This window comes from Callithrix jacchus, chromosome 13 (assembly GCF_049354715.1).
Source record: "Callithrix jacchus isolate 240 chromosome 13, calJac240_pri, whole genome shotgun sequence".
Classification (NCBI taxonomy): domain Eukaryota; kingdom Metazoa; phylum Chordata; class Mammalia; order Primates; family Cebidae; genus Callithrix; species Callithrix jacchus.
This window is the reverse complement of record NC_133514.1, coordinates 97,920,684-97,946,998: the sequence shown is the minus strand read 5'-3', so window position 1 is coordinate 97,946,998 and position 26,315 is coordinate 97,920,684. Positions and strand designations below refer to the sequence as shown.

Here is a 26,315-nt window from a genome sequence, read left to right as displayed (position 1 = left end):
AGAACCTAGGGTGTCTGGAACAGGAGTGAGGGTGAGCATTGGGCTGCAGGGGATGAGAAATTAAGATCAGGGAGGGGATGGACCCAGTGGCTCACACCTGCAATTCTAGCATTTGGGGAGGCTGAGGTAGGAGGATCATTTGAAGCTAGGAGCAAAATAAAGATTGAAGTGGGGGAATTTAGGCAGAATGTAAAAATTGTTATACTAATGAGAACTCCAGAATCTTCCCAAAGATTTTGTTTTGTTTTTTCCTTTTCATCCCTAGCATCTTGCAGCCTGCCTGGACATGAAATAGGAATTTTTTAAATGTTGGTTAATTAAAAGAATTAATTAAAAGTGTGAATAAAAGGAGCACAATGGAGAAGAACTGGAGGATTTCTGTTTGGAAAGTAAGAAGACACAAGGAGTCTTTTTCAAAAACAAATCTGGTCTGATGGGGTTGAATTGTGAGATGCCACAGACAGCATGCGGCAGTTAGAAGACAAAAGTTGGAGTTTAAGACAATCACCTTTGCTGGAGCAGATAAATTTGAAATGCATGTTGAAAGAAGAAAAGAAGAATCAATAAGCATGAGAAACAGTTAAATAAAAGGAACAATGGAAAAACAGCATCCAAGTTTAGACCTAAGATAGTGGTAGTGTCATTCACAGCAAAAGGAGAATTCTAAGAGGGAATAGGATTGGTAGAGGGATTCTCTGTTGGGGAATAATGACAACTATCTAAAGGGAGATGTTCTGTCACCTAATGATGGCATAAGGAAGGCACAAATACTTAGAGAGCTACTCTCCCATCTTAGCCTATTTCTCAAATGAGATATGGATATGATTATTATCATCCCCATTGTGCAGATGAGAAAAGTGAATAGTAGAGATACCAGGCATTTGCTCTAAAATACACACATTTAATAGGGAGTATGGCTAAGACTTTAATTCCTATAATATTTACAGTATTGCACTTCAGGAGATATAGAATTGAATTGCAAAGTCTGGTCAGAGATAACATATTGAAATTTACCCATATGGATATGAGAGTTGAAGTAGCAAAACACTACTTATTCCTTGAAAATTTAGCCTAGTTTGATGGGTGTTAATTAGGTGTCTTGTCTGTGCTTGGCTCTGTGTCACAATGAGGTAATGCAAAGATGGTAAAAACAGGGTCATTGACATCTAGGGAAGGCTAGGAGGAAGACAGAGGGATCCATAAACAAGCTGCAGTAAACAAAAATCAAGAAATACTGCTTCATTTGTATCTACTATGGGCAAGACAGGGAACAGACTCCGGGAAAGAAATGGGTGCATGAGAAAGAGCAACGTTCAGATGTCAGAACCAGCAGAGAGACGGCTTGATTAGAGGTGACAAATACCACAGATAACCAGGGGAACATAGAAAGTCTCCCCTTCTCAATACTTCTTCCTTTAGCACAAACCAAGAGTTGAAAACCAGGCTCTATCATACCTCTCATTCATCCAATTTGCCAGTTTCTGCCGAGACCAGACACTTGCTGGGTCCGGAATTGAGTGAGGGACTTTAGTATTTGAAGTGGATGTGCTGAGGGGATAAGAAACAAATAAGGCACAGGGATGTAAGGATAAAAGCCTGAGTCATAAAGTTTTCAAATACATTTGAATGGCAGAAACTCTTCCTGTTTCTCTCTCCTTCGAACAGAACTAAAGGAATCCACTTAACATAGTACCATAAGCAGAATATTTCAGCCTATATTTCCAGACTTCTCTCTCTCTAAACCTGGACACAGTGCACATCTGTTACATCCATGATCTTATTTGCTATCCTTGGAGCATGTTCTGATCTCTTCCACCTACCAAAATCATGCATCCCATCATAGTTGCTCAAATGCCACCTCCTCCAAGAAGACTCCTGAATACATTGGCCTGAAATGACCTCTCCCTTCCTGGGCACCATAGCACTTTATGGTTTTGGAAGGAGCTTGTCCCTCACTGGTCTGTATTGCAACTTCTCAAAATGAGCAAATAAATAAATAAACAAACACACAGAAACACTAAAAATACCAGCAAACACAGTATGCGAACCATAATGTCCTCACTTTAGATTGCTTTCCCTTGCCCTCCCTGACTGCTTTTTGTCTATATTTTTTACTCTTTGAAGTTTTAAGTTTTCTAAAAGTTTTTCTTGCTGTCAGAAAATGTAAAACTTCAAGTTTTTTTCTTTTCTTTTTTTTTTTTTTTTTTTGAGACGGAGTTTCACTCTTGTTACCCAGGCTGGAGTGCAATGACGCGATCACGGCTCACTGCAACCTCTGCCTCCTGGGTACAGGTAATTCTCCTGCCTCAGCCTCCTGAGTAGCTGGGATTACAGGCACGCGCCACCGTGCCCAGCTAATTTTTTGTATTTTTAGTAGAGACGGGGTTTCACCATGTTGACCAGGATGGTCTTGATCTCTTGACCTCATGATCCACCTGCCTCGGCCTCCCAAAGTGCTGGGATTACAGGCTTGAGCCACCGTGCCCGGCCAAGTGTTATTTTTTAAAAGCCTAATATTCATCAAGGCCTTAAGCTTAGAGACCACAATAAACATTTAATGAATAAATGAATGCATTAAGTAAAAATAAATTTGAAGTAAAATAAACTTCTTTAATGTGCACATTTATTTCTTTATGCCTGCGTACACTCGTTGTAACACACACTGACCTGGGTGTGAGGGGTATCGGTGTGAGCCAAACAGTGAAACTTCCTGCCCACACAGCCTATGAACTGGAGGAAAAAGCTGCAATATGCAAATGGAGGAGTAAAATATTTGTCAGAGTGGTGGGTGCTGGGAATGATAATAAAGCAGGGAAGACAGACAAGGAGGGGGGGCGGGCATGTTGGGGAGAAGGAAGGTAAACGAGTTTTCAATAAGATCCCCAGGGAAGACCTCAGACAAATAATCTTTCAGAGCATTAAAGATGTTACTGAGAAAGCCTAGCACACATCTGAAGGAAAAGTAATTCCAAGAAAGGAAATAGCAAGTGTCAAGGCTCAAGTCAGGACTGTGCTTTGATTGTCTAATTTATTGCAGGGAGGACAACGTGGCAGAGGATCAAGGGTGGGATGGAAGGAAACAAGGTTAGACTAGGGGGAGTGTATTTATCTCCCAGGGCTGCCATAGAAAATTACAACTGACTGGGTAGCTTAAAACTACAGAATTTCCTGGCTAACATGGTGAGACCCCATCTCTACTAAAAAATGCAAAAATTAGCCAGGAGTGGTGGCACAAGCCTGTAATCCCAGCTACTCAGGAGGCTGAGGCAGGATAATCACTTGCATTCGGGAGGTGGAGTTTGCAGTGAGCTGAGATGGTACCACTGCACTCCAGCCGGGGCAACAGAGCAAGACTCCATCTCAAAAATAAAACAAAACAAAACTACAGATTTATCAGAAGTCTGAAATCAAGGGGACAACAGGCGGATTCTTGTGGAAATTCATAGGGAGAATCTATTCATGCTGCCAAACTCTGCCTCCGTCTTCACGTCTCCTTCTTTGCCGTGTTTCTGTATTTTCTCCTTTCCTGTCTCTTAAAAGGACACTGTCACTGGATTTAGAGCCCATCCTATACCATTAGGATCTCATCTCAATCCTCATCCTAATTACATCTGTACAGATTTAATCCCAAATAAAGTCACATTAGGAGGCGCTGAGTGGGCATAGATTTTGGAGGGATGTGAGTCAATTCACTACAGGGAATAAGGGTGAAGCAGCCAGAGCAGTTAAGAGGCCATTCAGATGTCAATAATCCATCAGAGGCATGGTGTGCTAATACAGAAGTGCTTCTATTTCAGATTTCTAAATATAGCCAATGAGATTTATTGACACATTGGATTATTTCCTCTTGAGTTTTTCTTTTTCAGTGCTTTAGAAATAAGAAAAGCATTGGTTTTTGGAAGAGAAATGGATATGTGGTAGCCCAGTGATTGTTATTGCCTACTTGAGTCTGCTGTGAACAGAGGATAAACCGAGATGAAGGTTTATAACTGTTGCATGTAAGCAGGGATGTAGGGTATCTCTTCCGGTTTTACTGTTAGGTATTTCTTATTAAAAATATCTATAGCTTAATATATTTTTTGCAATTCAAATAGAGCAAAGTTTTGAAGATAAATTATTCTGAAGATAGGAAATGCATTTATGTGGCAGAGATGAATAAATGTGTTGAATTTCTCACGCAAACCTTAGGACTGTAACAACTCTCTATTTTGATTCTATCTATTTGAATGAAAAAAAATTTTTAAGGAAGGAAACTGATCTCACCTATCTAAAAGAAAAGATTTACATCTTAAAGAGTCTAAGGAGTTGAGCTCAGCCTGAAAAACTACAATGGGGCTCATTATGAACTTCTGAGTGCTCTGGTATCAATTTAAGCTGAAATCTTGATTTACTTCCCAAGTTATAACTTCTGGGAGACATGGTATGTAGAGACAATGAAGGAAATGAAATACTATAAATTATCCTGATTGTGATCTCAGATTCTCAAACAAATATCTTGATATTCAGTAAAAAAAAAAAGAATGGCTGTCCCTTTACAGCTACCTCTCAATAGACCTTTCCCATTGATCCAACAATGATCTCTTGCTATATATGATCTAAAGAATATTCTCCCATTTTCTAGGATTGGTATTCAAAGACCTTTTGTCTAGCTGTAATGCTTTCTGTCCCTTCCATTGAGAATCCAGGGCTTCAGGTACAGCCATTCGATGTCCCTCCAAACATGGAATCCTCATTCTGGACCCTGGGCTCTGCCTGAAGAGAATTGCCATCCTGCCCACTTAAAGTTCTTCATTTCATGATCTGGGTTGAATCTCACCTTTTCTCTGGTGTTATGTTACCCTGTAACATCAATTTTCATACCACACTTTTCTCCTTCCACTAAGCTGTTTGTAGTCCTGCCATGTCCAAATTCAAGTCATCCTCTGTTGCCTGGACTAAAGCAATGGCCTCCTGCCTCCCTGCTTCCATCCTTGACCCTTAAGGTCTGTTAGCCTCCTAGCAGCCAAAATATTTTCAAAATTTTAAATTATGTATTTCCTAAGTTATGCATATGAAACCCTTCATAGCTTTTCACCTCACTCAGAATAAAATGTCCAGTTGTCTATAAGCTAAATCCCCACCTCCCCCACCTAGATATGTAGTATATGTTACTCAGCATTCCTAGTTATCTTTGTATTCGTATCCATCTAAATTTACATCTGAAATGGGTTGGTCCCCTTGACCCTTTCAATGGACTTATAAAGGGATGGCTCATTTACTCAGCCCCCAGTTCTCAATCCCTCACAGGAAGGGGAGCACACAGGTAAGTGGGTGCAGGGGCTGAGACAAGTGTTTCTGGGCACTGGAAGGAATAGAACTTTGTGTGGCCCCATGACAGCCGCTAGGGGGTATCCACAACCTCCAGAGCCCCAGAGGGTGTGTGTTACCATGTGCTGTTTTAGCTCTGTCGTCTGTGGATGGCTTATGTGTTTCACAGCTCAATTTGACAGCCCTTTGTATCCTGAGTTTTTGTTCGAGGTCCAGGAAGAAACAGGTTGCAAGAATGAATTGAAGATGGTAAATGCAGAGGATTTTATTGTCAATGAAAGTAGCTCTCAGTTGGATAAGGAGCTGGAAAGGGGATGGAGTGAAAAGGTGGTCTTCCCCCGGAATTTGGTCATCCCCGGCCAGACTCTTTTCTGAAGTCTAGCCATCAAGCTGTACCTCTGAAGTCAGGCTGCTTCTATCCAACATCCAGCTGCTGCTTCTCTTCTATCCTTCTTTGCCACTCTGCTGCCCCTTTGCCAGTGGAGCTTGGGGTTTTCATGGGTACAGGATAGGGGGTGGGGTGAGCCACAAAGCAACATTTGAATGGGAAAACAGGAATGCATATTCTCACTTTAAGCCACAGTCTTAGGCTTGAAAGGTGTGGCCCTCACCAAGGACCACCCTCCTCTATCCAGTATTTCCCTGCCTCCTGTCCATATCACATCTAACTTTCTCAGCACCCGGCAGTGACTTCCACTTTGCAGTCTGTATTTCTTGATACTAGTTGTGATTCAGCATGTGCTTATTAACCAACTACTGTGTGTTCTACTATGCTTCTCACGATAGAATACAAAACTTTGAAAAATTAAAAGGAAACCTTTCTTTACTTCTTATAAGAATATAATAGAAATTAGTGTTGCGTTTGTGCTTAACTATGTAATTTCAGAGCTATAGAGAGACTTGTGAAGTCTTCTGATCCCTCAGCCTCATTTTAAATGAGGCCCCAAGCTTGTGCAAGTTAAACAACTTAAAGGTAATTAGTGATTGCTCAGAGACAAGACATCTAATTTCCTGTTCGCTGGTCTGGCATTTGCTCCCACTTCAGCACATTATAGAGCTCATTAGAATCACCATCCAATGCCTTCATTTGAGGAAGGTTTTCTGATAGCAAGTTATTCATACAGAATTCATGGCAAAAATTGGTATTAGAATCTGGCAGTGTCTCTTAGCTCCATCCTCATTTCTTTTTTTCTTTTTTGTTTTTGGTCACTTGCAAGCTAGAGAGAGACATCATTGTCTACCGACTGCCCGACCTTTGAGAGCCATCTCCAATGATCCCTCATTCATGAAGTCTTTCCTGCTTTCTCCCAAACCTGACATATTTTTCGATCTTTTATAACACACTTTGGGTATTTCTCTTATTAAATCTTGTACTGCATTTATTTGGATGTTTGTTTAATCTCTTTGAGATTGTTGGTTCTTCAAAGGAAAAATCTTTATCAGGTCTTTCTTCATATCATCCAGTTACTAACACACTGCCCTACACAACATGGCTCAGGTAAGTATTAAGTACATTGAATGGAACTAATAAGAAGTTACTGAATATTTTCATAAATTACAGTGAAGGCAGTGTCTGCATCAAATGACCAGAGAATTGGCAACAATCTTAACTGTCATACCTCTACCTAGAAATTGGGTTGAAAAACACTTGGTTATTATCTAACAGAGCATAACACATTATCTAGAAAATACAGGCTTAAGAAAACAAGGTTACAAAGCACAACATTGATCTTACACATAGCACTCATCAGATCCTTCAGAAATGGTTATTTTGTTCTAACTAAAATCCCTTCCCATTCCCCAGAGAAAGAAAAGATACCAAACTCACTGAGTCACAAGTAGTTTGATGAAATAATTCCTCTCTTCCAAAGGAATGACAAAATTAGTGATAGAAAGGTGCAATTCTTGATTTATATCTGGCTTCTTATAGTATGCCATTCTTTCCAAATAATTGTTATTTCTTTGGTGGAGGGAATCCAGGATTAACACAAATAAATGCTTTGGGTACCGCATTCAAGGAACTCTACTTGCATCAGGGAAAGATTGACAGGACATTTCTAAGGAATCATACATGTTTGACCACTTAAAATAATAGCTGGAGCTCTTAGAAACTAAATTCTGTTTTGGCTGAAATTATTCAAACCAATGAGCTACCTGTAGAAATCCAGCACTTTGGGAGGCCAAGGTGGGTGGATCACCTGATGCCAGGAGTTCCAGACCAGCCTGACCAACATGATGACAGTTCATCTCTATTAAAAATGCAAAAAATTAGCCAGGCATGGTGGAGGACATCTTTAATCCCAGCTACTCAGGAGGCTGAGGCAGGAGAATCGCTTGAACCTGGGAGGCAGAGATTGCAGTGAGCAGAGATCATGCCACTGCACTCCAGCCTGGGGAACAAGAGTAAAACTCCATCTCAAAAAAAAAAAAGAAAGAAAGAAAGAAAGAAAAGCAAGTATTATAGAGGTGTGTCAGATACTTCACTGGGAAAAATATTTCTAGAGTTTGTGATTTTTTAAAAATTTGTCCATTTTTAAAAGAATTTGTAATTTCTGGGGGTTTTGTATTTTGAAAGATTGTTTTCATACCTAATTTTGCATTTATAATTAAGTACTTTATAATCAAATCAAAGAGCTTTCTTGAATTTTATAAACTTCAAGTCTTATAAAACCTGTTATTGTCCTTTGTACTCGAATGATCTCAACTAGAACTATCTTGTTCTTAAGTGTTTACAAAGAATAAGAAGTAACATTTTTTAGCCTCAATTTTATCAAATTGCTCTTCCTTTCAGATAAATCACATTATCCCTTTTATAATTTATGCAGATTGGTTCATATTTGGTTTTTAGTGGATGTATATAACAATTCACTATATATACAAGAGAAGGTTGTAAATAAATTATATAACAACACCTTTCCTATGAAAGATTTGATTTAATTTCACACCATTTTTTGACTATTATGCAATCAGTCATTGTTGCTCAAATTAAGATTAAATAGTTTATAATCAAAAAGTATGGCTAATTGCAAAGGTTAGAAGGAAATAGTCATTTAATTGATGTGCCCAACAGACATCTCACAGAGGTTAGAGACCTCGCTGATGTTAAAGCAATAGCTTTTTTCCTGATCCCAACTTTGATATGGGCTTGGAAATCCGTGGGTTCCCAGGGTTCCTTGTTCTGACTCTGATGTCCTTTTAAATGTGTGTTACCTGTACAGTTTCCTTTTCTGCTCATACTTGGCATGCTAACATATGGGTCTGTCTCTTAATTGAGACTTTTGCCTACACCTGCTCTGAAACCAGGACCGCTGGTCTTCATCTCATTGACCAGCTTCTTTGAGCCTGACTCTCTGCCCCTTTGGTTCCTGGCTCTATCCTGACCTCTAGTGACCACTGCAAGTGACATACTATCTGAACCACCATACCACTTGTTTGCCAAATGGAACAGCTTTGGTTGACCTGTCTCTGTGAAGATTACCCTATAAATTTTTCACTAAGATGAAATGTGAAGCTTTAGTTCGATAGAAAGGAAGAATTTAATGAGTACTATGATGACAGATACAGAAATTCCTCATCTTTTAAGCCAAATGAAGTTTCTCAACTGACCTTCATAATGTATTTCTGTATCCGTCACCTTCATTCTTCATGCCTTTATCTACTCATTCATCCATATTCATTTAACATAAATACCTGGTACGGCACTAAGGTAAACCAGACAAATATACACCAAAGCCTGGCTTGTGGGTAGCCCTGCCAGGACGGATAAATGCATCCAGTCCAGGAGACGGCACAGTAGGCTTCTGTGCATCAACACCAGCTCTGTGTTATTTTTCAGAATACTACAGCTATAGTATTATTATACTCTCCACAATTCATTGGTAGCTCTGAATAAAATATGGGAAGTTCCTAGAGGCTAGAGGAGGAGGCTAGGGGAAAAACATGCTAGAAAAGCAGTATTTTAGGGGCTGGAAGAATGAACCTACATTCAGGGTATCAATGTGGAGCTCTTAAATAATGTGGGAGACCTGATTAAGTACAAGGTGGAATACAAAGGAAATGCTTCCAGTTTCGACTGAAATGGTGGCAATGATTCCAAGGAAATGTAAATTGGTACTTTCCCATCTTACATCTGTTACTTAAGGCAATATCACTGCTACAGAACAGGCAAACTTTTGGGTAGTTCCTTCATCTTTCCTGTTGATGTCTATACAGTGGAGGTCATGTTTCACAGTATGACCTAGATAAAAAAACAATTATCATCTCACACTTTTTCAGTAGATCAGTAACACTGAATCAGTTATTATTCTTTATTATTCAGTGATAGATGTTTTCACTTTTATACAGAGACACAGATAAACTGCAGATAGACAATACTACTTCTATCCCTATTGAAATAGCCAATCAAAACAGCTACTATTAATAGGCTAAAGTCTTTGCTGGTTGTTCAAACAGGACTGTGACAAAGGACAGATTTTGGTGGCACTGGTATTTGCTTTCTATGTAATATTCAGCTTCCCCTTATGTAATAGTTTAATAAAATCATTGCCCACTGATACCAAGATTATTTTCCTACACATTCATTTGGCTGATGGAACTCTGATGGCTGTGCTAAAACAGGGGTATTTATTGATTTTTCCTTCCAGGAATTCAAACTAAATTGTTCATAAAGATGGAGATCTGGTGTCAGATGAGGCATTTGCACAATAAAACTACTGCAAAGTAGTGATCTGATGCAGACCACACTATTTGATTTGACCTCTCCTTAGCTCTGAAAAGGGTGAAATGCCAAAGTGCCTCAAAGGGGAAATCACCTACTTGTAATTTATCAGAGTCTTTAATTGTGAAGATTACACTGTCATTGTCACATAAGGAAAGAATTCTACAGCCTCTCCCATAAACCTGATGCCACAAAAAAACTATTTTTGAATCCAAAACCCTTTTCAGGTAAACGTTTTACGTTATTGATTTAATTTTTTGAGATGGAATCTTGCTCCATTGCCCAGGCTGGAGTGCAGTGGCATGATCTCTGCTCACTGCAATCTCTGCCTCCCAGGTTCAAGCGATTCTCCTGCCTCAGCCTCCTGAGTAGCTGGGATTAAAGATGTCCTCCACCATGCCTGGCTACTTTTTTGCACTTTATTAATAGAGATGAACTGTCATCATGTTGGTCAGGCTGGTCTGGAACTCCTGGCCTCAGGTGATCCACCTGCCTCGGCCTCCCAAAGTGCTGGGATTACATATGTAAGCCACCATGCCCAGCCTTACATGACATGTTTAAATGCAACTAAGGAAGCATTTCTAAAGGGCCAACCGAGCAATATGCTGTGTAGTAAAAATGTGCTATTTTCAACCCTTTTCTTTCACGGAAAATTAATCATCATCCTAATAGCAATCATGTCAGGGGTGGAGGAGCCTAAGAGAGCCAGAGTTGACACCATTTTAAAACCTACTCCTTCTCAAAACTGGCAAGGGACATTTATTGCTAGTTACATGATCATACAATATTTACAACTCAGGAAACAATTTAAAAATATCTACAAGGACAGACTCCTACAATAGAAAGTCCAGATATTCAAATATTCATAACAATATAAGCTTTCAGGATAATTACAGTTATGCTTTGAAGTATTTACATATTAAAATGTCAGGAATAGTTTTCTTTAAATCAATAAAATGATAAATTGTGACATGCTGTCAGCCCACCTACACATGGGCACAGCTTAGTTTAGCCTTTACACAGACAAGACTGCTATATAAGGAAAACTTAAAGACGGTGCGTTCCTCCACTTGCTTTCTGAGGACACCCTACTCTGTAATAGAGGAGCTTTCCATTAAGCTCAATTTATTCTTACTGTATTCTGCAACTTGCCTCGAATTCTTTCCTGCACTAGATCCAAGAACCCTCTCTTGGGATCTGGATCAAGACCCCTTTTTCTGCTAATAATAACAATAACCTACATTCATATAGCTAATTCTATTAGCCTATTCTCACACTGCTATAAAGATACTACCTGAGACTGGGCAATTTACAAAAGAAAGAGGTTTAATTGACTCACAGTTTTTCATGGCGAGGGAGGCCTCAGGAACCTTAAAATCATAGTGGAAGGCAAAGGCGAAGCAAGGACCTTCTTCACGTGGCAGCAGGAGAGAGAAAGCAAGAGAGTAACTACCAAACACTTATAAAACTATCAGATCTCACGAGAACTCACTCACTATCACGAGAACAGCGTGGGGAAAACTGTCTCCAATCCAATCACCTCCCACCAGGTCTCCCTCTCAACACCTGGAGGTTACAATTCAAGATGAGATTTAGGTGGGAACACAGAGCCAAACCATATTATTAATGCAATTTATAAAGCATCTTTTTAACAAGGGTGCACATCCAAAAAGAACAGCCCTGTTCAGCCCTCATTCTGTAAACAGGGCACTATTTTCTTGGTCTAATCTCTCTAAGTGCAAGTAGAGAATTCATAAACAGTTGGATTTGCTAGTATAAATATTTCTTCTAAGCACCAAGTGTGTGAGAGTATATAGCTCCGGCAGGCTAGAAATTAACTTAGTATTTCATAAAATAGCAAAACCGAGTGTGGTAAGTGAAACTTCCCTCTGTCTAGTCACCCAAGCTAGAACTCGGTGTGTCTTTCTTGGCTTTCCCCCTCTACCTCAATTGCCGTATCAATCACTAAGTGCTGCAGATTTCACTTCCTTGATATATCTCTGGAGATAGATACAGAAAGTAGACAGCCAAGTGGATAGCTTGGAAAAAGGGGCAGACTCCCCAGGGCAGGCAACTATAAATATGCAGCTGGTACAGCTCTTCTATGGTGGGATGAGGGCTCTGTAGAATGCCCCCCACAATGCGAATCTCTGCTCTGCTGATAAGGGACTTTCATAGACCTCCTGGATGCTGGGAGGAACCCAGAAACTTCTAGGCTTCAATTCTAGAAATTTAAATCGCCTACCTACCACAGGTAACTTTAGACGTGAAAAATAACAAACAAACCCCAAACAGAAAATCTTTCTTGCTGCTTTCTTAGGACTTTGCTGTTTCACTCCTCAATGCGCCCACCATGTGAATACGCTTTCCCACACATTCCCTGTTTTATTTGATGTTTTTGCAGCTACTCTGATTAGGCAAAGCAGGTGTTTTTTACTTTATAGCAATGATTCTCAATCTTGTTTGCACATGAGAATCACCTGGGGAAGTTTTAACATTTATGAAAGCCTGGGCCCCACCCCAAAGTAATTCACTCATAATTTTGGGGCATGGATTGCTCCATTGGTCTGTAATAAAAGCTCCCCAGATGATTCCAGTTGGTAGCCAGAGTTGAGAGTCACCACCCATAAGCCTGCATGAACTGAGGTTATGGCTTAATGTGATTGTTAGTGTCCGTACATACAGAAAATTACAAATTGCCAGCTTACAATTTAAAAATAAATTTTTAAAAAGTGAGCTCTCCACCGTGTTCACCACTGCCTCAATTTACATATAAAGCAAGTACAGAAAAATGCACACCTGTATGTCATGAAGTGCTAAACTGAATGGCTGCAAGTAGCAATGACTTCCGTGAGGGGAAGAACCAGATCCTTATCATGCCACAGTTTGGATCTAAAGGTATGAGCCAGATGGGGCCACTGTGGACTATGAAACTCCAGCTAGTGTAAATTATTACTTTGTAGCCCGAGAGAAATAATCACCAGAGAAATTTTCACTTCAGGAAAATTTTCCTGGCTCAGTCTTTTCTGTAATGACTGTGTCATCTCCTCAACCGCTTTCCCACAACCTCATACATGTGATGCTCAATTTCTTATACAGCTTCTTTATTCTATGTTTCATCCATTTCCCTCTATCTCTTACATCTTCCTCCAGCTCCTGGGTAGATTTAATCACCTAGTCAGTCATGCTTTGTATATTCTCAGAGAATACAGTCCATGAATATGCTGCTGCTTTCTCACTCAACCTCACTTCTGAGTTTTGTAGGGGCATTGTCACATTCCAGTGACTTCCTAAATTCATTGTGTCCAAAATTAAACTCAAAGAAGTTTTTCAACGATCCCTTTAATCTTACCCCCAAATCTTTCTCACATGCCCAGACTCCCATATTCAAATATCTAATTACCTATGATGGCTTCTTCGAGGTGACACAGGCACCTCAAATCAATGTGTCCAAAAGCAAATTGATTGTTTTCTTCATGCCTATTTCACCTCCAAAATTCTCAGTCACTAGCCCTGCCTTCCTTCGAGTCACCCAGGCTAGAACTTGGGGTGTGTTTGTTGACATTCCTCCTCTGCATCCCTTCTCCTGTCGCTAAGTGCTGAGGACCTCAACTCCTTCATATGTCTCTGCTGCTATCCTCTTCAGCACTCCTGCCCCTGCCCTCTCACATGAACTACTCAGTGCCCCAAACTCTTAGTATTTCTCAAACCAATTGGCTATACAACTGCCAGGGCATAAAAGGTAAAGTTGTCTGACTGCCCTGTTAACTTCAGTGTCTCTCGACGGGATAAAGTCCTTTCTCTTCAGGGGGCCATGGGCCTCTCTGCAGACTGCGCTCTGCCTTCCTCTCCACTCACAACTCTCTACTCGGCCTAGAACTCAATTCCCCAGAAGTAACATTTTGTTTGTTGCTCCTCTCCAACGTGCTCTGCAACCTGTGCCTGTGTCCCTCTGCTTTTTGTTTGGCTAACCCTGCCCATCACCTAAGACTCATTTCTGTTTTATGCCATTCCAGAAAACAGCACCTTGTTTCCACTTACTTCCAGGTTCTTTGCTTTTCAAAATATTCTGTGCAATTTTCTGTCATTAGACTTATAACATTGTATTATCATTAATCATTATTCTCTATAACCTGTCTTGAATTCAGTGAATGTATTCTGCATCCTCAGCACTTAGAGTCTGGCACTCAAAGAATGAACGAATTCCTCAGTGAACTCGGTATCTGATGCTTCCACAGTACTTACTACCTTCTACTGGGTTTACCGTGTCCTTCCTCTGTCTCTGCAACTAGATCATTAACTCCAGGAGAGCTGTCAAAGACTGGGTCTTTGTTTCTTTAGTGTTAGCCAAACTGACTGATGATGAATAAGTTTTGTATCAGTAACAATAAAAAAAAAGAAGAAGAAAAGAAGGAAGAAAGAAAGGTCTGATTTCTATATTGTTGTTAAGTGCAATTTAAATTTATTTATTTATTTTTGAGACAGAGTTTCACTCTTGTTCCCCAGGCTGGAGTGCAATGGCGCGATCTCTGCTCAGTGCAACCTCTGCCTCCTGGGTTCAGGCAATTCTCCTGCCTCAGCCTCCTGAGTAGCTGGGATTACAGGAACACGCCACCATGCCCAGCTAATTTTTTGTATTTTTAGTAGAGACGGGGTTTCACCATGGTGACCAGGATGGTCTCGATCTTAAAATTTTAAACGTTAAAAATATAAGTAAAATTTGTAATGTTATCCTTTACTTCTCTACTCAAGGAAACAAAACAATGACTCCTAACATTTCAAGAGATAGTTACATCTTCACATAGCTGACTGTAAATAGAATATTTGTTTTATATTATTCTAGCACTGGATCATTACAGGATTCTGAAAATGAGTGTTAATTTAATTGATTAAAAAAATGGAAGGAAGCAGTTCCCTTTCCATATATGAATGGACAGAGACATACTAGAGTGACTAGTGAGAAAAGCTGGAACTTCTGTTGTACATAAATATAGCATGAGTCATTTTTTTTTAGTTCAAGAACAGAATTGTTGAAATCATGACATTAATTGAGGCAAAAATCCCAAATATCAATGATGAGCCATTCAATAACAGTAGGTATATTTAAAAGCTTGTCTCTGGATTTTTAAAGAGTATTTTTAATAGTCCAAAACAAAGAGCACAATTACTAACAGATATTAATTGGCAGTAAAAATACAGCTAACATTATTATAGCTTGAAGCAAAACAGAAAACAACCGACCCCCCACCCAAAGCCAAAGCCTCTATTTTATGCTTATGAATATTAGAAAAATGTTATTCCTTTCTTCCTTCTGTATTATCTCTCCTCATATCCAGATAAGTCACTAATAATTGTAGCTTTCTTGGACTCTCTTATTCCATTCATTTTGTAGCTTTTAAAAAATATATCGTTTTTAGAAATAAAAAATATTGTTTTTCAGTTTTCTTTGTAGGTGGAAGTGAAATATAATCTAGAGAAGTCCTCTGCAATCTCTGATAATACAGTTGAGTAGGAGGGTGACTCATTAGGAATTGGCAGATGTCAGCACCTGTTGTAAGGAGTTAGGATCTGTGAGCCAAAACTCCTTTGGCTGAGAATATACCCCAGCAGGTCTTAGAGACTGGGAGTTAGAGCAAGGAATTGGGGCTGGAAGGAAGTTAAGAGATCTATTTGAGATTGGTTGTCTTTGGTGACATCAAGCTGCCATTGGGGCTCAGAAAATGATTCTCCAAAACATGGCGCTTCGGCATGCTGAGTGCTTTGATAATGGAAAGTCTGTCTAAATAAGCCTGAGATCCAAGGTCTCTCTCTGACTTTCCCCTACCTCCCTGTCTCTCAAATCCTCTTTCCAGTATCACTGGAAGGGACTCTCTCTGAAATGTTCTTATGTGAGAAATATTCTTTGCAAAAGAAATGCAATTGTCTTAAGGCCCCCTGCCTAGAAACTCCATCAAATAACCAGGAAGGATCAAACCAAGGGAGAAGAAAGTCTGGGAGTCATCACCATGCCCAGTCTTTTCACCTATTCTTCTAAGGGCAGCTCCCAGAGGTTACCTGGGGAACTTTACCTGCATAAAAAGACAACCCATGTTCTGCCCTTTACCTTCCATAACTTGTGCCATCCATCTTCCAAAGAGAGTAGTTTACAAAATAATGTCTGCCTCCTGGGTCTGTACACCATTCCCCTATGAAGAGCATATTTAAACCTCAACCAGTTGGCTCCTCTTTGAGTTTCATACTTTGGGTATGGTTTTTGTGTCCATATGTGCGTTAAAATAAATGTCGTATGCCTTTTTCTCCTATTAATCTGTCTTGTGTCAGTTCATTTTCAGTGAACCTATAAAGGACAGATGGGAAGCTTTCCTTTAACCCCATCATTACTGTTTGTGAAAATGTGATGTCTGTGCATCTGTGTCAGAATCATCTGAGTTGTTTTTTTTTTTGTTAAATTCATCCAATATTTACCAAATCGTGAACAGTTGTAAACATTGCCACAATCAGAGACCCACCCATCTTGATGCCTATCTTGGCTTCCCCTTGAGAAGGAAGCCTGAGGCGGAACGTCCCCTAAACTCCAGGGGACAACCAATGCACAGAGATAGGATAAAACCGGGAGACAGGAAGAGGGTGGGGCAGTGTGGATTTCAGGGAAGACACATACACGCAGACTCTCCCACACAGAAGCAAAGACCAGGGGCATCAATCTCTGCCCCCAACAGCAGCCATGAGAATATCAGGGAAAGACCAGGCATCCATGAGACATTTCAGTCCTTCCTGTCCAGTAACCAGACGGCTGCATCTCTTGAGCTCACTGCTACTCAGCCTGCAGATACCCCTGGGCCTACTCACCAGTTCCCTACTCAAGACTGGAGCTCTCAGCTTCCCACAGAATCCTGGTCTGCAACTCGATGGCTCAGGCCACCAGATGGGTAGGAACAACCACTGAGAGGTCTTAAGCTGTTCTTTCACAGACTCTAAAGCACAATGGAAATAAGCTTGATGGAAAATAACCATCAGCTTCCAAAAATATTAATAACAAAGGCAAAAAAATTTTTAAAGAGTTGTTAGAAGCATTCACATAGTCAATCAGAATTTATGAATATTTATTGTGATATGGCAGTGGGCTGGCCACCATGCTGGTCACGATAAACAGATAAAAAGATGGGTACTGCAGTCTGGCACCTAATATACAGCTACATAGATTATAGTCCCACTATAGTCTGAGACCATGTTTTAAGCCATACACAACATATCTGTAACTACTGCCTTCTTTTCCACACTCAAGAGGACCACATTGTTTTAGGGAGAACTTTAAATCCATGTAAACTTAAGCAATTCATTTGGAAACAGTTGTATTTTATTAATAAGCAATTACTGGTGACATATATCACAGTGAATTCCAATGTGTTAAGGCATAGAAGTGAGAGCTGCTGTGAGGCTCTGGGAGAATCTATCTCGTCAAATTCCCACAATAATCATTTTGACTTTTCTGCAGAGCACCCCAAAGTCCCTTTCATGCTTATATCTTCATTGCACCATTCTCACAGGAAATGTGTAAATTCATAAGAGAACTCAGAGGATTTTGTGGATATAACAAAATACTATAATTTTAAATAGAATAGGATCAACCACTGAGAAAGTCTTTTGTTTGTTTGTTTGTTTTCCTTTGTTTTGTTTTTGAGACAGGGTCTCACTTTGTTGCCCAGTATATAGGGCAGTGGCATCATTTCAGCTCACTGCAAACTTCACCTCCCTGGGCTCAAGTGATCCTCCCACCTCCGCCTCCCAGGTGGTTGGGACTACAGGCATGCACCACCATGCCTGACTTATTTTTGTATTTTTTGGAGAGATGGAGTTTCGCTATGTTTCCTAGGCTGGTCTCAAACTCCTGTGCGCAAGTGACCTGCCTTCCTCAGTCTCCCAAAGTGTTGAAAGTACCCAGTCGAGAAAGTTTTAATAAAGTCTTTATGCACAAAGGCTTTATGAGAATATAAAATACTTGAGCTGCAAATTTTAATTATACCATCTAGTAACTAACATTGGATCTGAAACCCATGTATATTTTGGAATATCGTAATTATTTGGTAGGCAAAGTGTGAGAAACAAAAAGAATTTAAATAAACTCATATACATGCATGTGGGCATATACACACAAACACAAGTGCACTGAAATGTCAAGACCTATTATTCAGATTTTGATTAAAAATCTTCCCACATTCCTCAGACTGCATTATCCACTGTGGCCATTCATTAAGCATCACCAGCCATCTTTCTCAATTTGCAATTCATATCTATGGGGAAATGGCAGTGCTCTTATCCAAGTTTTTACTTTTATTTAAATCTATTTAAGACTAAAGAAAACTGATGTATTAAAAGGACTTTGCTAGTTTACCCATGTCGCTTGGAAGTAGGCTGTAGATACTAACAATCACTATTATATTCGTTAGGATTCTTCTACAAGGTAAATATGGAGAGTGAGACATTGGGCTGGCAGATTTTCATCATCAGGAGGGGACAGAAAAAGTTATACAAGATAGAGCACTTCTTTCATAAGCAAAAATGAAGGCAGGTCAGGAGAAACTTGAGGCCATGTAGGATTGGAGATTGTGGGGAGGAGGTGCTACTCTATGGAGAGTAGACTGGGGTATAACAAAGCCAAATATAAACATCCTGTCTTGGTCTTGCCTGGTAAAACTTTACAAAAGAATCTGAAGCAAAAACACATTTTTTTAAAGCTACATGGAGACCGATTTTATTTTACTTACAGAGAAACATTAAATCTCTGTATTGTTACTCTTCACTATTAGGAAGCATATTTTCATCACGCCCTCTGAGCCAGGATTCTTGAATAAAGGTTGGTTTGTGTTAGATAATTTAGTATGTTACTTGAAGCAAAATCATTATGAAATGCAAGTGTATGAAAAGTGCATTAGGGATTGAGTATCATAAGAAATCTTATTAAGTACTTAACACACACACCAGCCATTTTGCTAAGCACTTTACATATATACTGATTGTGTTTCCATCATAATTCTGTGATGAAGGCACTTTATTCTCTCAGTTTTTCAGATGAAAAACAAGGGCTAATTAAAGTAAAGAAGGACAGCAGGTAGATACTACAGCCAGAATCTGCATCAAAGCTGATTTAGTCCAGCTTCTCTATCTTAACAGCAAGCTTGAATGCCTCCAAAGAGGAAGAGTGTTAACTACACAAAGACAATTAGTTGTAAGACTCTTATATCTACAAGTGTCTCTGATCTATATAAAATAAGGCCAAATTAGTTTTTCAGAAACCCTTGCAAAATTTCAGGATCCTTTTCATGGAATAATGTCTGACCCACGTGGCAATACTCCAAAACAAGTCTTTAAAGATTATTGACACCACGGAGGGCTCAGGTCTTACCATGAATTCTCCCACTAGCAGTAATATTCTTACCATCCAGATACCAAAGTCAACCTTCTGGTTTTTATCTCATCTGACTGGCAATTAGGAGTCTTACCTCATACCTGAGACCTCACCTACGGATATTCTTGCCATCTAATGACACTGATGTAATCTTTAAGTTTTTCTTCAGTTGTGGACTTTTTCAGTTTTAGAGAGAGTCCCTACTAATTTCAATCTTCTCAAAAAAAGACTTAAACTTGTCAGTGCACCTCGTTGATCATCTGCAATCTCCTTGAAGCCCCATCTCACATATCAATACCTTGTGGCACACCTCACCCATATAAAGTGAGACCACCTCCCTTCTCTAAGTTTATACGGCATTCTACGTGTATGTATCCTGTGGCTGGCATTGCTCTTCTACTTAACTGTATATAAGGTGCTCTTTCATCAGCCAGACTGCAGTATCCATCTTTGTATCTATTTATCTTGGCCAGCATGGCGGCCAACCCACTGCCATATCCCAATAAATATTTTTTTTTTTTTTTTTTTTTAATTTTTTATTGGATTATAGGTTTTGGGGTACATGAGCAGAGCATGCAAGACAGTTGCGTGGGTACACACATGGCAGTGTGCTTTGCTTTTCTTCTCCCCTTCACCCACATTTGGCATTTCTCCCCAGGCTATCCCTCCCCACCTCCCCCTCCCACTGGCCCTCCCCTTTTCCCCCCAATAGACCCCAGTGTTTAGTACTCCCCTTTCTGTGTCTATGTGTGCTCATTTTTCATCACCCACCTATGAGTGAGAATATGCGGTGTTTCATTTTCTGTTCTTGTGTCAGTTTGCTGAGGATAATGTTTTCCAGATTCATCCATGTCCCTACAAACGACACGAACTCATCATTTCTGATTGCTGCATAATATTCCATGGTGTATATGTGCCACATTTTTGCAATCCAGTCTATTATCAATGGGCATTTGGGTTGATTCCAGGTCTTTGCTATTGTAAACAGTGCTGCAATGAACATTCGTGTACATGTGTCCTTATAGTAGAACGATTTATAGTCTTTTGGATATATACCCAGTAATGGGATTGCTGGGTCAAATGGAATTTCTATTTCTAAGGCCTTGAGGAATCGCCACACTGTCTTCCACAATGGTTGAACTAATTTACACTCCCACCAACAGTGTAAAAGTGTTCCTTTTTCTCCACATCCTCTCCAGCATCTGTTGTCTCCAGATTTTTTAATGATCGCCATTCTAACTGGCGTGAGATGGTATCTCAATGTGGTTTTGATTTGCATCTCTCTGATGACCAGTGACGATGAGCATTTTTTCATATGATTGTTGGCCTCATATATGTCTTCTTTCGTAAAGTATCTGTTCATATCCTTTGCCGACTTTTGAATGGGCTTGTTTGTTTTTTTCCTGTAAATCTGCTTGAGTTGTTTGTAAATTCTGGATATCAGCCCTTTGTCAGATGGGTAGACTGCGAAAATTTTTTCCCATTCTGTTGGTTGCCGATCCACTCTAGTGACTGTTTCTTTTGCCGTGCAGAAGCTGTGGAGTTTCATTAGGTCCCATTTGTCTATTTTGGCTTTTGTTGCCAATGCTCTTGGTGTTTTGTTCATGAAGTCCTTGCCTACTCCTATGTCCTGGATAGTTTTGCCTAGATTTCCTTCTAGGGTTTTTATGGTGCCAGGTCTTATGTTTAAGTCTTTAATCCATCTGGAGTTAATTTTAGTGTAAGGTGTCAGGAAGGGGTCCAGTTTCTGCTTTCTGCACATGGCTAGCCAGTTTTCCCAACACCATTTGTTAAACATGGAATCCTTGCCCCATTGCTTGTTTTTGTCAGGTTTATCAAAGATTGTATAGTTGTATGTATGTTGTGTTGCCTCCGGTGCCTCTGTTTTGTTCCATTGGTCTATATCTCTGTTTTGGTACCAGTACCATGCTGTTTTGATTACTGTAGCCTTGTAGTATAGTTTGAAATCCGGTAGTGTGATGCCCCCCGCTGTGTTCTTTTTGCTTAGAATTGACTTGGCTATGCGGGCTCTCTTTTGGTTCCATATGAAGTTCATGGTGGTTTTTTCCAGTTCTGTGAAGAAAGTCAATGGTAGCTTGATGGGGATAGCGTTGATTCTGTAAATTACTTTGGGCAGTATAGCCATTTTCACGATATTAATTCTTCCTAACCATGAACATGGAATGTTTCTCCATCTGTTTGTGTCCTCTCTGATTTCGTTGAGCAGTGGTTTGTAGTTCTCCTTGAAGAGGTCCCTTACGTTCCTTGTGAGTTGTATTCCAAGGTATTTTATTCTTTTTGTAGCAATTGCGAATGGCAGTTCGCTCTTGATTTGGCTTTCTTTAAGTCTGTTGTTGGTGTAGACGAATGCTTGTGATTTTTGCACATTGATTTTATATCCTGAGACTTTGCTGAAGTTGTTTATCAGTTTCAGGAGTTTTTGGGCTGAGGCGATGGGGTCTTCTAGGTATACTATCATGTCGTCTGCAAATAGAGACAATTTGGCTTCCACCTTTCCTATTTGAATACCCTTTATTTCTTTTTCTTGCCTGATTGCTCTGGCTAGAACTTCCAGTACTATATTGAATAGGAGTGGTGAGAGAGGGCATCCTTGTCTAGTACCAGATTTCAAAGGGAATGCTTTCAGTTTTTGCCCATTCAGTATGATATTGGCTGTTGGTTTGTCATAAATAGCTTTTATTACTTTGAGATACATTCCATCGATACCGAGTTTATTGAGGGTTTTTAGCATAAAGGGCTGTTGAATTTTGTCAAATGCCTTCTCTGCGTCAATTGAGATAATCATGTGGTTTTTGTTTTTGGTTCTGTTTATGTGGTGAATTACGTCGATAGACTTGCGTATGTTGAACCAGCCTTGCATCCCTGGGATGAATCCTACTTGATCATGATGAATAAGTTTTTTGATTTGCTGTTGCAATCGGCTTGCCAATATTTTATTGAAGATTTTTGCATCTATGTTCATCATGGATATTGGCCTGAAGTTTTCTTTTCTCGTTGGGTCTCTGCCGGGTTTTGGTATCAGGATGATGTTGGTCTCATAAAATGATTTGGGAAGGATTCCCTCTTTTTGGATTGTTTGAAATAGTTTTAGAAGGAATGGTACCAGCTCCTCCTTGTGTGTCTGGTAGAATTCGGCTGTGAACCCATCTGGACCTGGGCTTTTTTTGTGAGGTAGGCTCTTAATTGCTGCCTCAACTTCAGACCTTGTTATTGGTCTATTCATAGTTTCAGCTTCCTCCTGGTTTAGGCTTGGGAGGACACAGGAGTCCAGGAATTTATCCATTTCTTCCAGGTTTACTAGTTTATGTGCATAGAGTTGTTTGTAATATTCTCTGATGATGGTTTGAATTTCTGTGGAATCTGTGGTGATTTCCCCTTTATCATTTTTTATTGCATCTATTTGGTTGTTCTCTCTTTTCTTTTTAATCAATCTGGCTAGTGGTCTGTCTATTTTGTTGATCTTTTCAAAAAACCAGCTCTTGGATTTATTGATTTTTTGAAGGGTTTTTCGTGTCTCAATCTCCTTCAGCTCAGCTCTGATCTTAGTAATTTCTTGTCTTCTGCTGGGTTTTGAGTTTTTTTGATCTTGCTCCTCTAGCTCTTTCAATTTTGACGATAGGGTGTCAATTTTGGATCTCTCCATTCTCCTCATATGGGCACTTATTGCTATATACTTTCCTCTAGAGACTGCTTTAAATGTGTCCCAGAGGTTCTGGCACGTTGTGTCTTCATTCTCATTGGTTTCGAAGAACTTCTTTATTTCTGCCTTCATTTCGTTGTTTACCCAGTCAACATTCAAGAGCCAGTTGTTCAGTTTCCATGAAACTGTGCGGTTCTGGGTCTGTTTCTGAATTCTGAGTTCTAACTTGATTGCACTATGGTCTGAGACGCTGTTTGTTATGATTTCAGTTGTTTTGCATTTGTTGAGCAGTGCTTTACTTCCAATTATGTGGTCAATTTTAGAGTAGGTGTGATGTGGTGCTGAGAAGAATGTGTATTCTGTGGATTTGGGGTGGAGAGTTCTGTAAATGTCCACCAGGTTTGCTTGCTCCAGGTCTGAGTTCAAGCCCTGGGTATCCTTGTTGATTTTCTGTCTGGTTGATCTGTCTAGTATTGACAGTGGAGTGTTAAAGTCTCCCACTATTATTGTGTGGGAGTCTAAGTCCTTCTGTAAGTCATTAAGAACTTGCCTTATGTATCTGGGTGCTCCTGTGTTGGGTCCATATATGTTTAGGATCGTTAGCTCTTCTTGTTGTATCGATCCTTTTACCATTATGTAATGGCCTTCTTTGTCTCTTTTGATCTTTGTTGCTTTAAAGTCTATTTTATCAGAGATGAGAATTGCAACTCCTGCTTTTTTTTGCTTTCCATTAGCTTGGTAAATCTTCCTCCATCCCTTTATTTTGAGCCTTTGTGTATCCTTGCATGTGAGATGGGTTTCCTGGATACAGCACACTGATGGGTTTTGGATTTTTATCCAATTTGCCAGTCTGTGTCTTTTGATTGGTGCATTTAGTCCATTTACATTTAGGGTTAATATTGTTATGTGTGAAATTGATACTGCCATTTTGATTCTAAGTGGCTGTTTTGCCTGTTAGTTGTTGTAGATTCTTCATTATGTTGAAGCTCTTTAGCATTCAGTGTGATTTTGGAATGGCTGGTACTGATTGATCCTTTCTATGTGTAGTGCCTCTTTTAGGAGCTCTTGTAAAGCAGGCCTGGTGGTGACAAAATCTCTGAGTACTTGCTTGTTCGCAAAGGATTTTATTCTTCCTTCACTTCTGAAGCTCAGTTTGGCTGGATATGAAATTCTGGGTTGAAAGTTCTTTTCTTTAAGAATGTTGAATATTGGCCCCCACTCTCTTCTGGCTTGTAGTGTTTCTGCCGAGAGATCTGCTGTGAGTCTGATGGGTTTCCCTTTGTGGGTGACCCGACCTTTCTCTCTGGCTGCCCTTAGTATTCTCTCCTTTATTTCAACCCTGTTGAATCTGACGATTATGTGCCTTGGGGTTGCTCTTCTTGCGGAATATCTTTGTGGTGTTCTCTGTATTTCCTGCAATTGAGTGTTGGCTTGTCTTGCTAGGTGGGGGAAATTTTCCTGGATGATGTCCTGAAGAGTATTTTCCAGCTGGGATTCATTCTCTTCGTCCCCTTCTGGTACACCTATCAAACGTAGGTTAGGTCTTTTCACATAGTCCCACATTTCTTGGAGACTTTGTTCATTCCTTTTTGTGCTTTTTTCTCTGATCTTGGTTTCTCGTTTTATTTCATTGAGTTGGTCTTCGACTTCAGATATTCTTTCTTCTGTTTGGTCAATTCGGCTATTGAAACTTGCGTTTGCTTCGCAAAGTTCTTGTATTGTGTTTTTCAGCTCCTTTAATTCATTCATATTCCTCTCTAAGGTATCCATTCTTGTTATCATTTCCTCGAATCTTTTTTCAAATCTTTTTTCAAGGTTCTTAGTTTCTTTGCATTGATTTAATACATGATCTTTTAGCTCACAAAAGTTTCTCATTATCCATCTTCTGAAGTCTAATTCCGTCATTTCGTCACAGTCATTCTCCGTCCAGCTTTGTTCCCTTGCTGGTGAGGAGTCTTGGTCCTTTCTAGGAGGCGATGTGTTCTGGTTTCGGGTGTTTTCCTCCTTTTTGCGCTGGTTTCTTCCCATCTTTGTGGATTTGTCCGCTGTTCGTCTGCGTAGTTGCTGACTTTTCGTTTGGGTCTCTGAGTGGACACCCAGAATGTTGATGATGAAGTATTTCTGTTGCTTGGTTTTCCTTCTACCAGTCTAGCCCCTTCGCTGTACGACTGTTGAGGTCCGCTCCAGACCCTGCTTGTCTGGGGTGCACCTCTAGTAGCCGTGGCACAGCGAGGGATGCTACCAGTTTCTTTTTCTGCTCTCTTTGTCCCAGGATGATGCCTGCCTAATGACAGTCTTTTGGATATAGAGGGGTCAGGGAGCTGCTTGAGGAGACAGTTTGTACTTTATAGGGGTTTAATTGCTGAGCTGTGCACTCTGTTGTTCATTCAGGGCTGTTAGGCTGCTATGTTTGATTCTGCTGCAACACAGCTCATTAAACAACCCTTTTTTTTTTCTCAAATGCTCTGTGTTGAGGGGTTTGGGCTTTATTTTTGGATGTCCGATCAGGTGTCCTGCCCAGCTCAAAGGCAGACTAGCCACTGTTTGGCTGCCGAGGCTCCGCCCTGCTGTTGTGTGATTCGCGCTGTTCCTGCAGGCTCTGCTGTGGTCTCCGCCACGCCCTGCGGCGGAGTCTCTTCGTTGTAGCGTGTTGCCTCAGCAACGGCAGGCTGCGTCAGCAGTGGGCGTGTATCTCAGTAGGGACGGGTTGCCTCGGCAACGGCTGGCTGCGTCAGCAGTGGGCGTGTATCTCAGTTGGGGCGGGTTGCCTCGGCAACGGCTGGCTGCCTCAGCAGTGGGCGTGTATATCAGTTGGGGCAGGTTGCCTCCACGGTGGTGGACGCCCCTCCCCCACAGAGCGTCTCGGACAGTCTGCCCGGGATAGTTTGAAATCGCGGTTTTGTTCGTCCCACTGGGTATCCCAGACGATCTGTTCCTGCAATCCCCTGGGCTGGGCTACTGTGCAAGTCTCGTTCAGTCTCAAGTCCAGCCCTCTCAAGTCTCAGGTTGCCGGTTCAACAAGGCACCCGGACAAGCGCGCCCTGTGGGGATTGCTGGGTAGGGCCGGCCGCCGCCGCCCCGGCTGCCGGCTTCGCCAGGCAGACCTACTGCCTGGCGTCCCGTGTCTTTTTATACTTGGGAGTTTCCCCGTTCTGTGGGCAACAAAGATCAGTTTGGAAATGCAGCACTGACTCACCGTTTGCGAATTCAACACGGGCTCCAAT

General features: G+C 40.5%; 1 protein-coding gene across 9 annotated transcripts in view; it reads right to left on the bottom strand.

Annotated features, from left to right (window-relative positions):
* Nucleotides 1-26,315, bottom strand: part of RAB27B (RAB27B, member RAS oncogene family) — a 308,125-nt gene that overhangs the window by 130,774 nt on the left and 151,036 nt on the right. The window contains exon 3 of one of the 9 annotated variants that reach the window (XM_054244231.2): nt 11,364-11,435. The exons of the other annotated variants lie outside the window; for them this stretch is intronic. The gene's annotated coding sequence lies outside the window, so the exon portion shown is untranslated. The remainder of the gene's footprint in view (nt 1-11,363; nt 11,436-26,315) is intronic. 9 annotated transcript variants of the gene reach the window in all.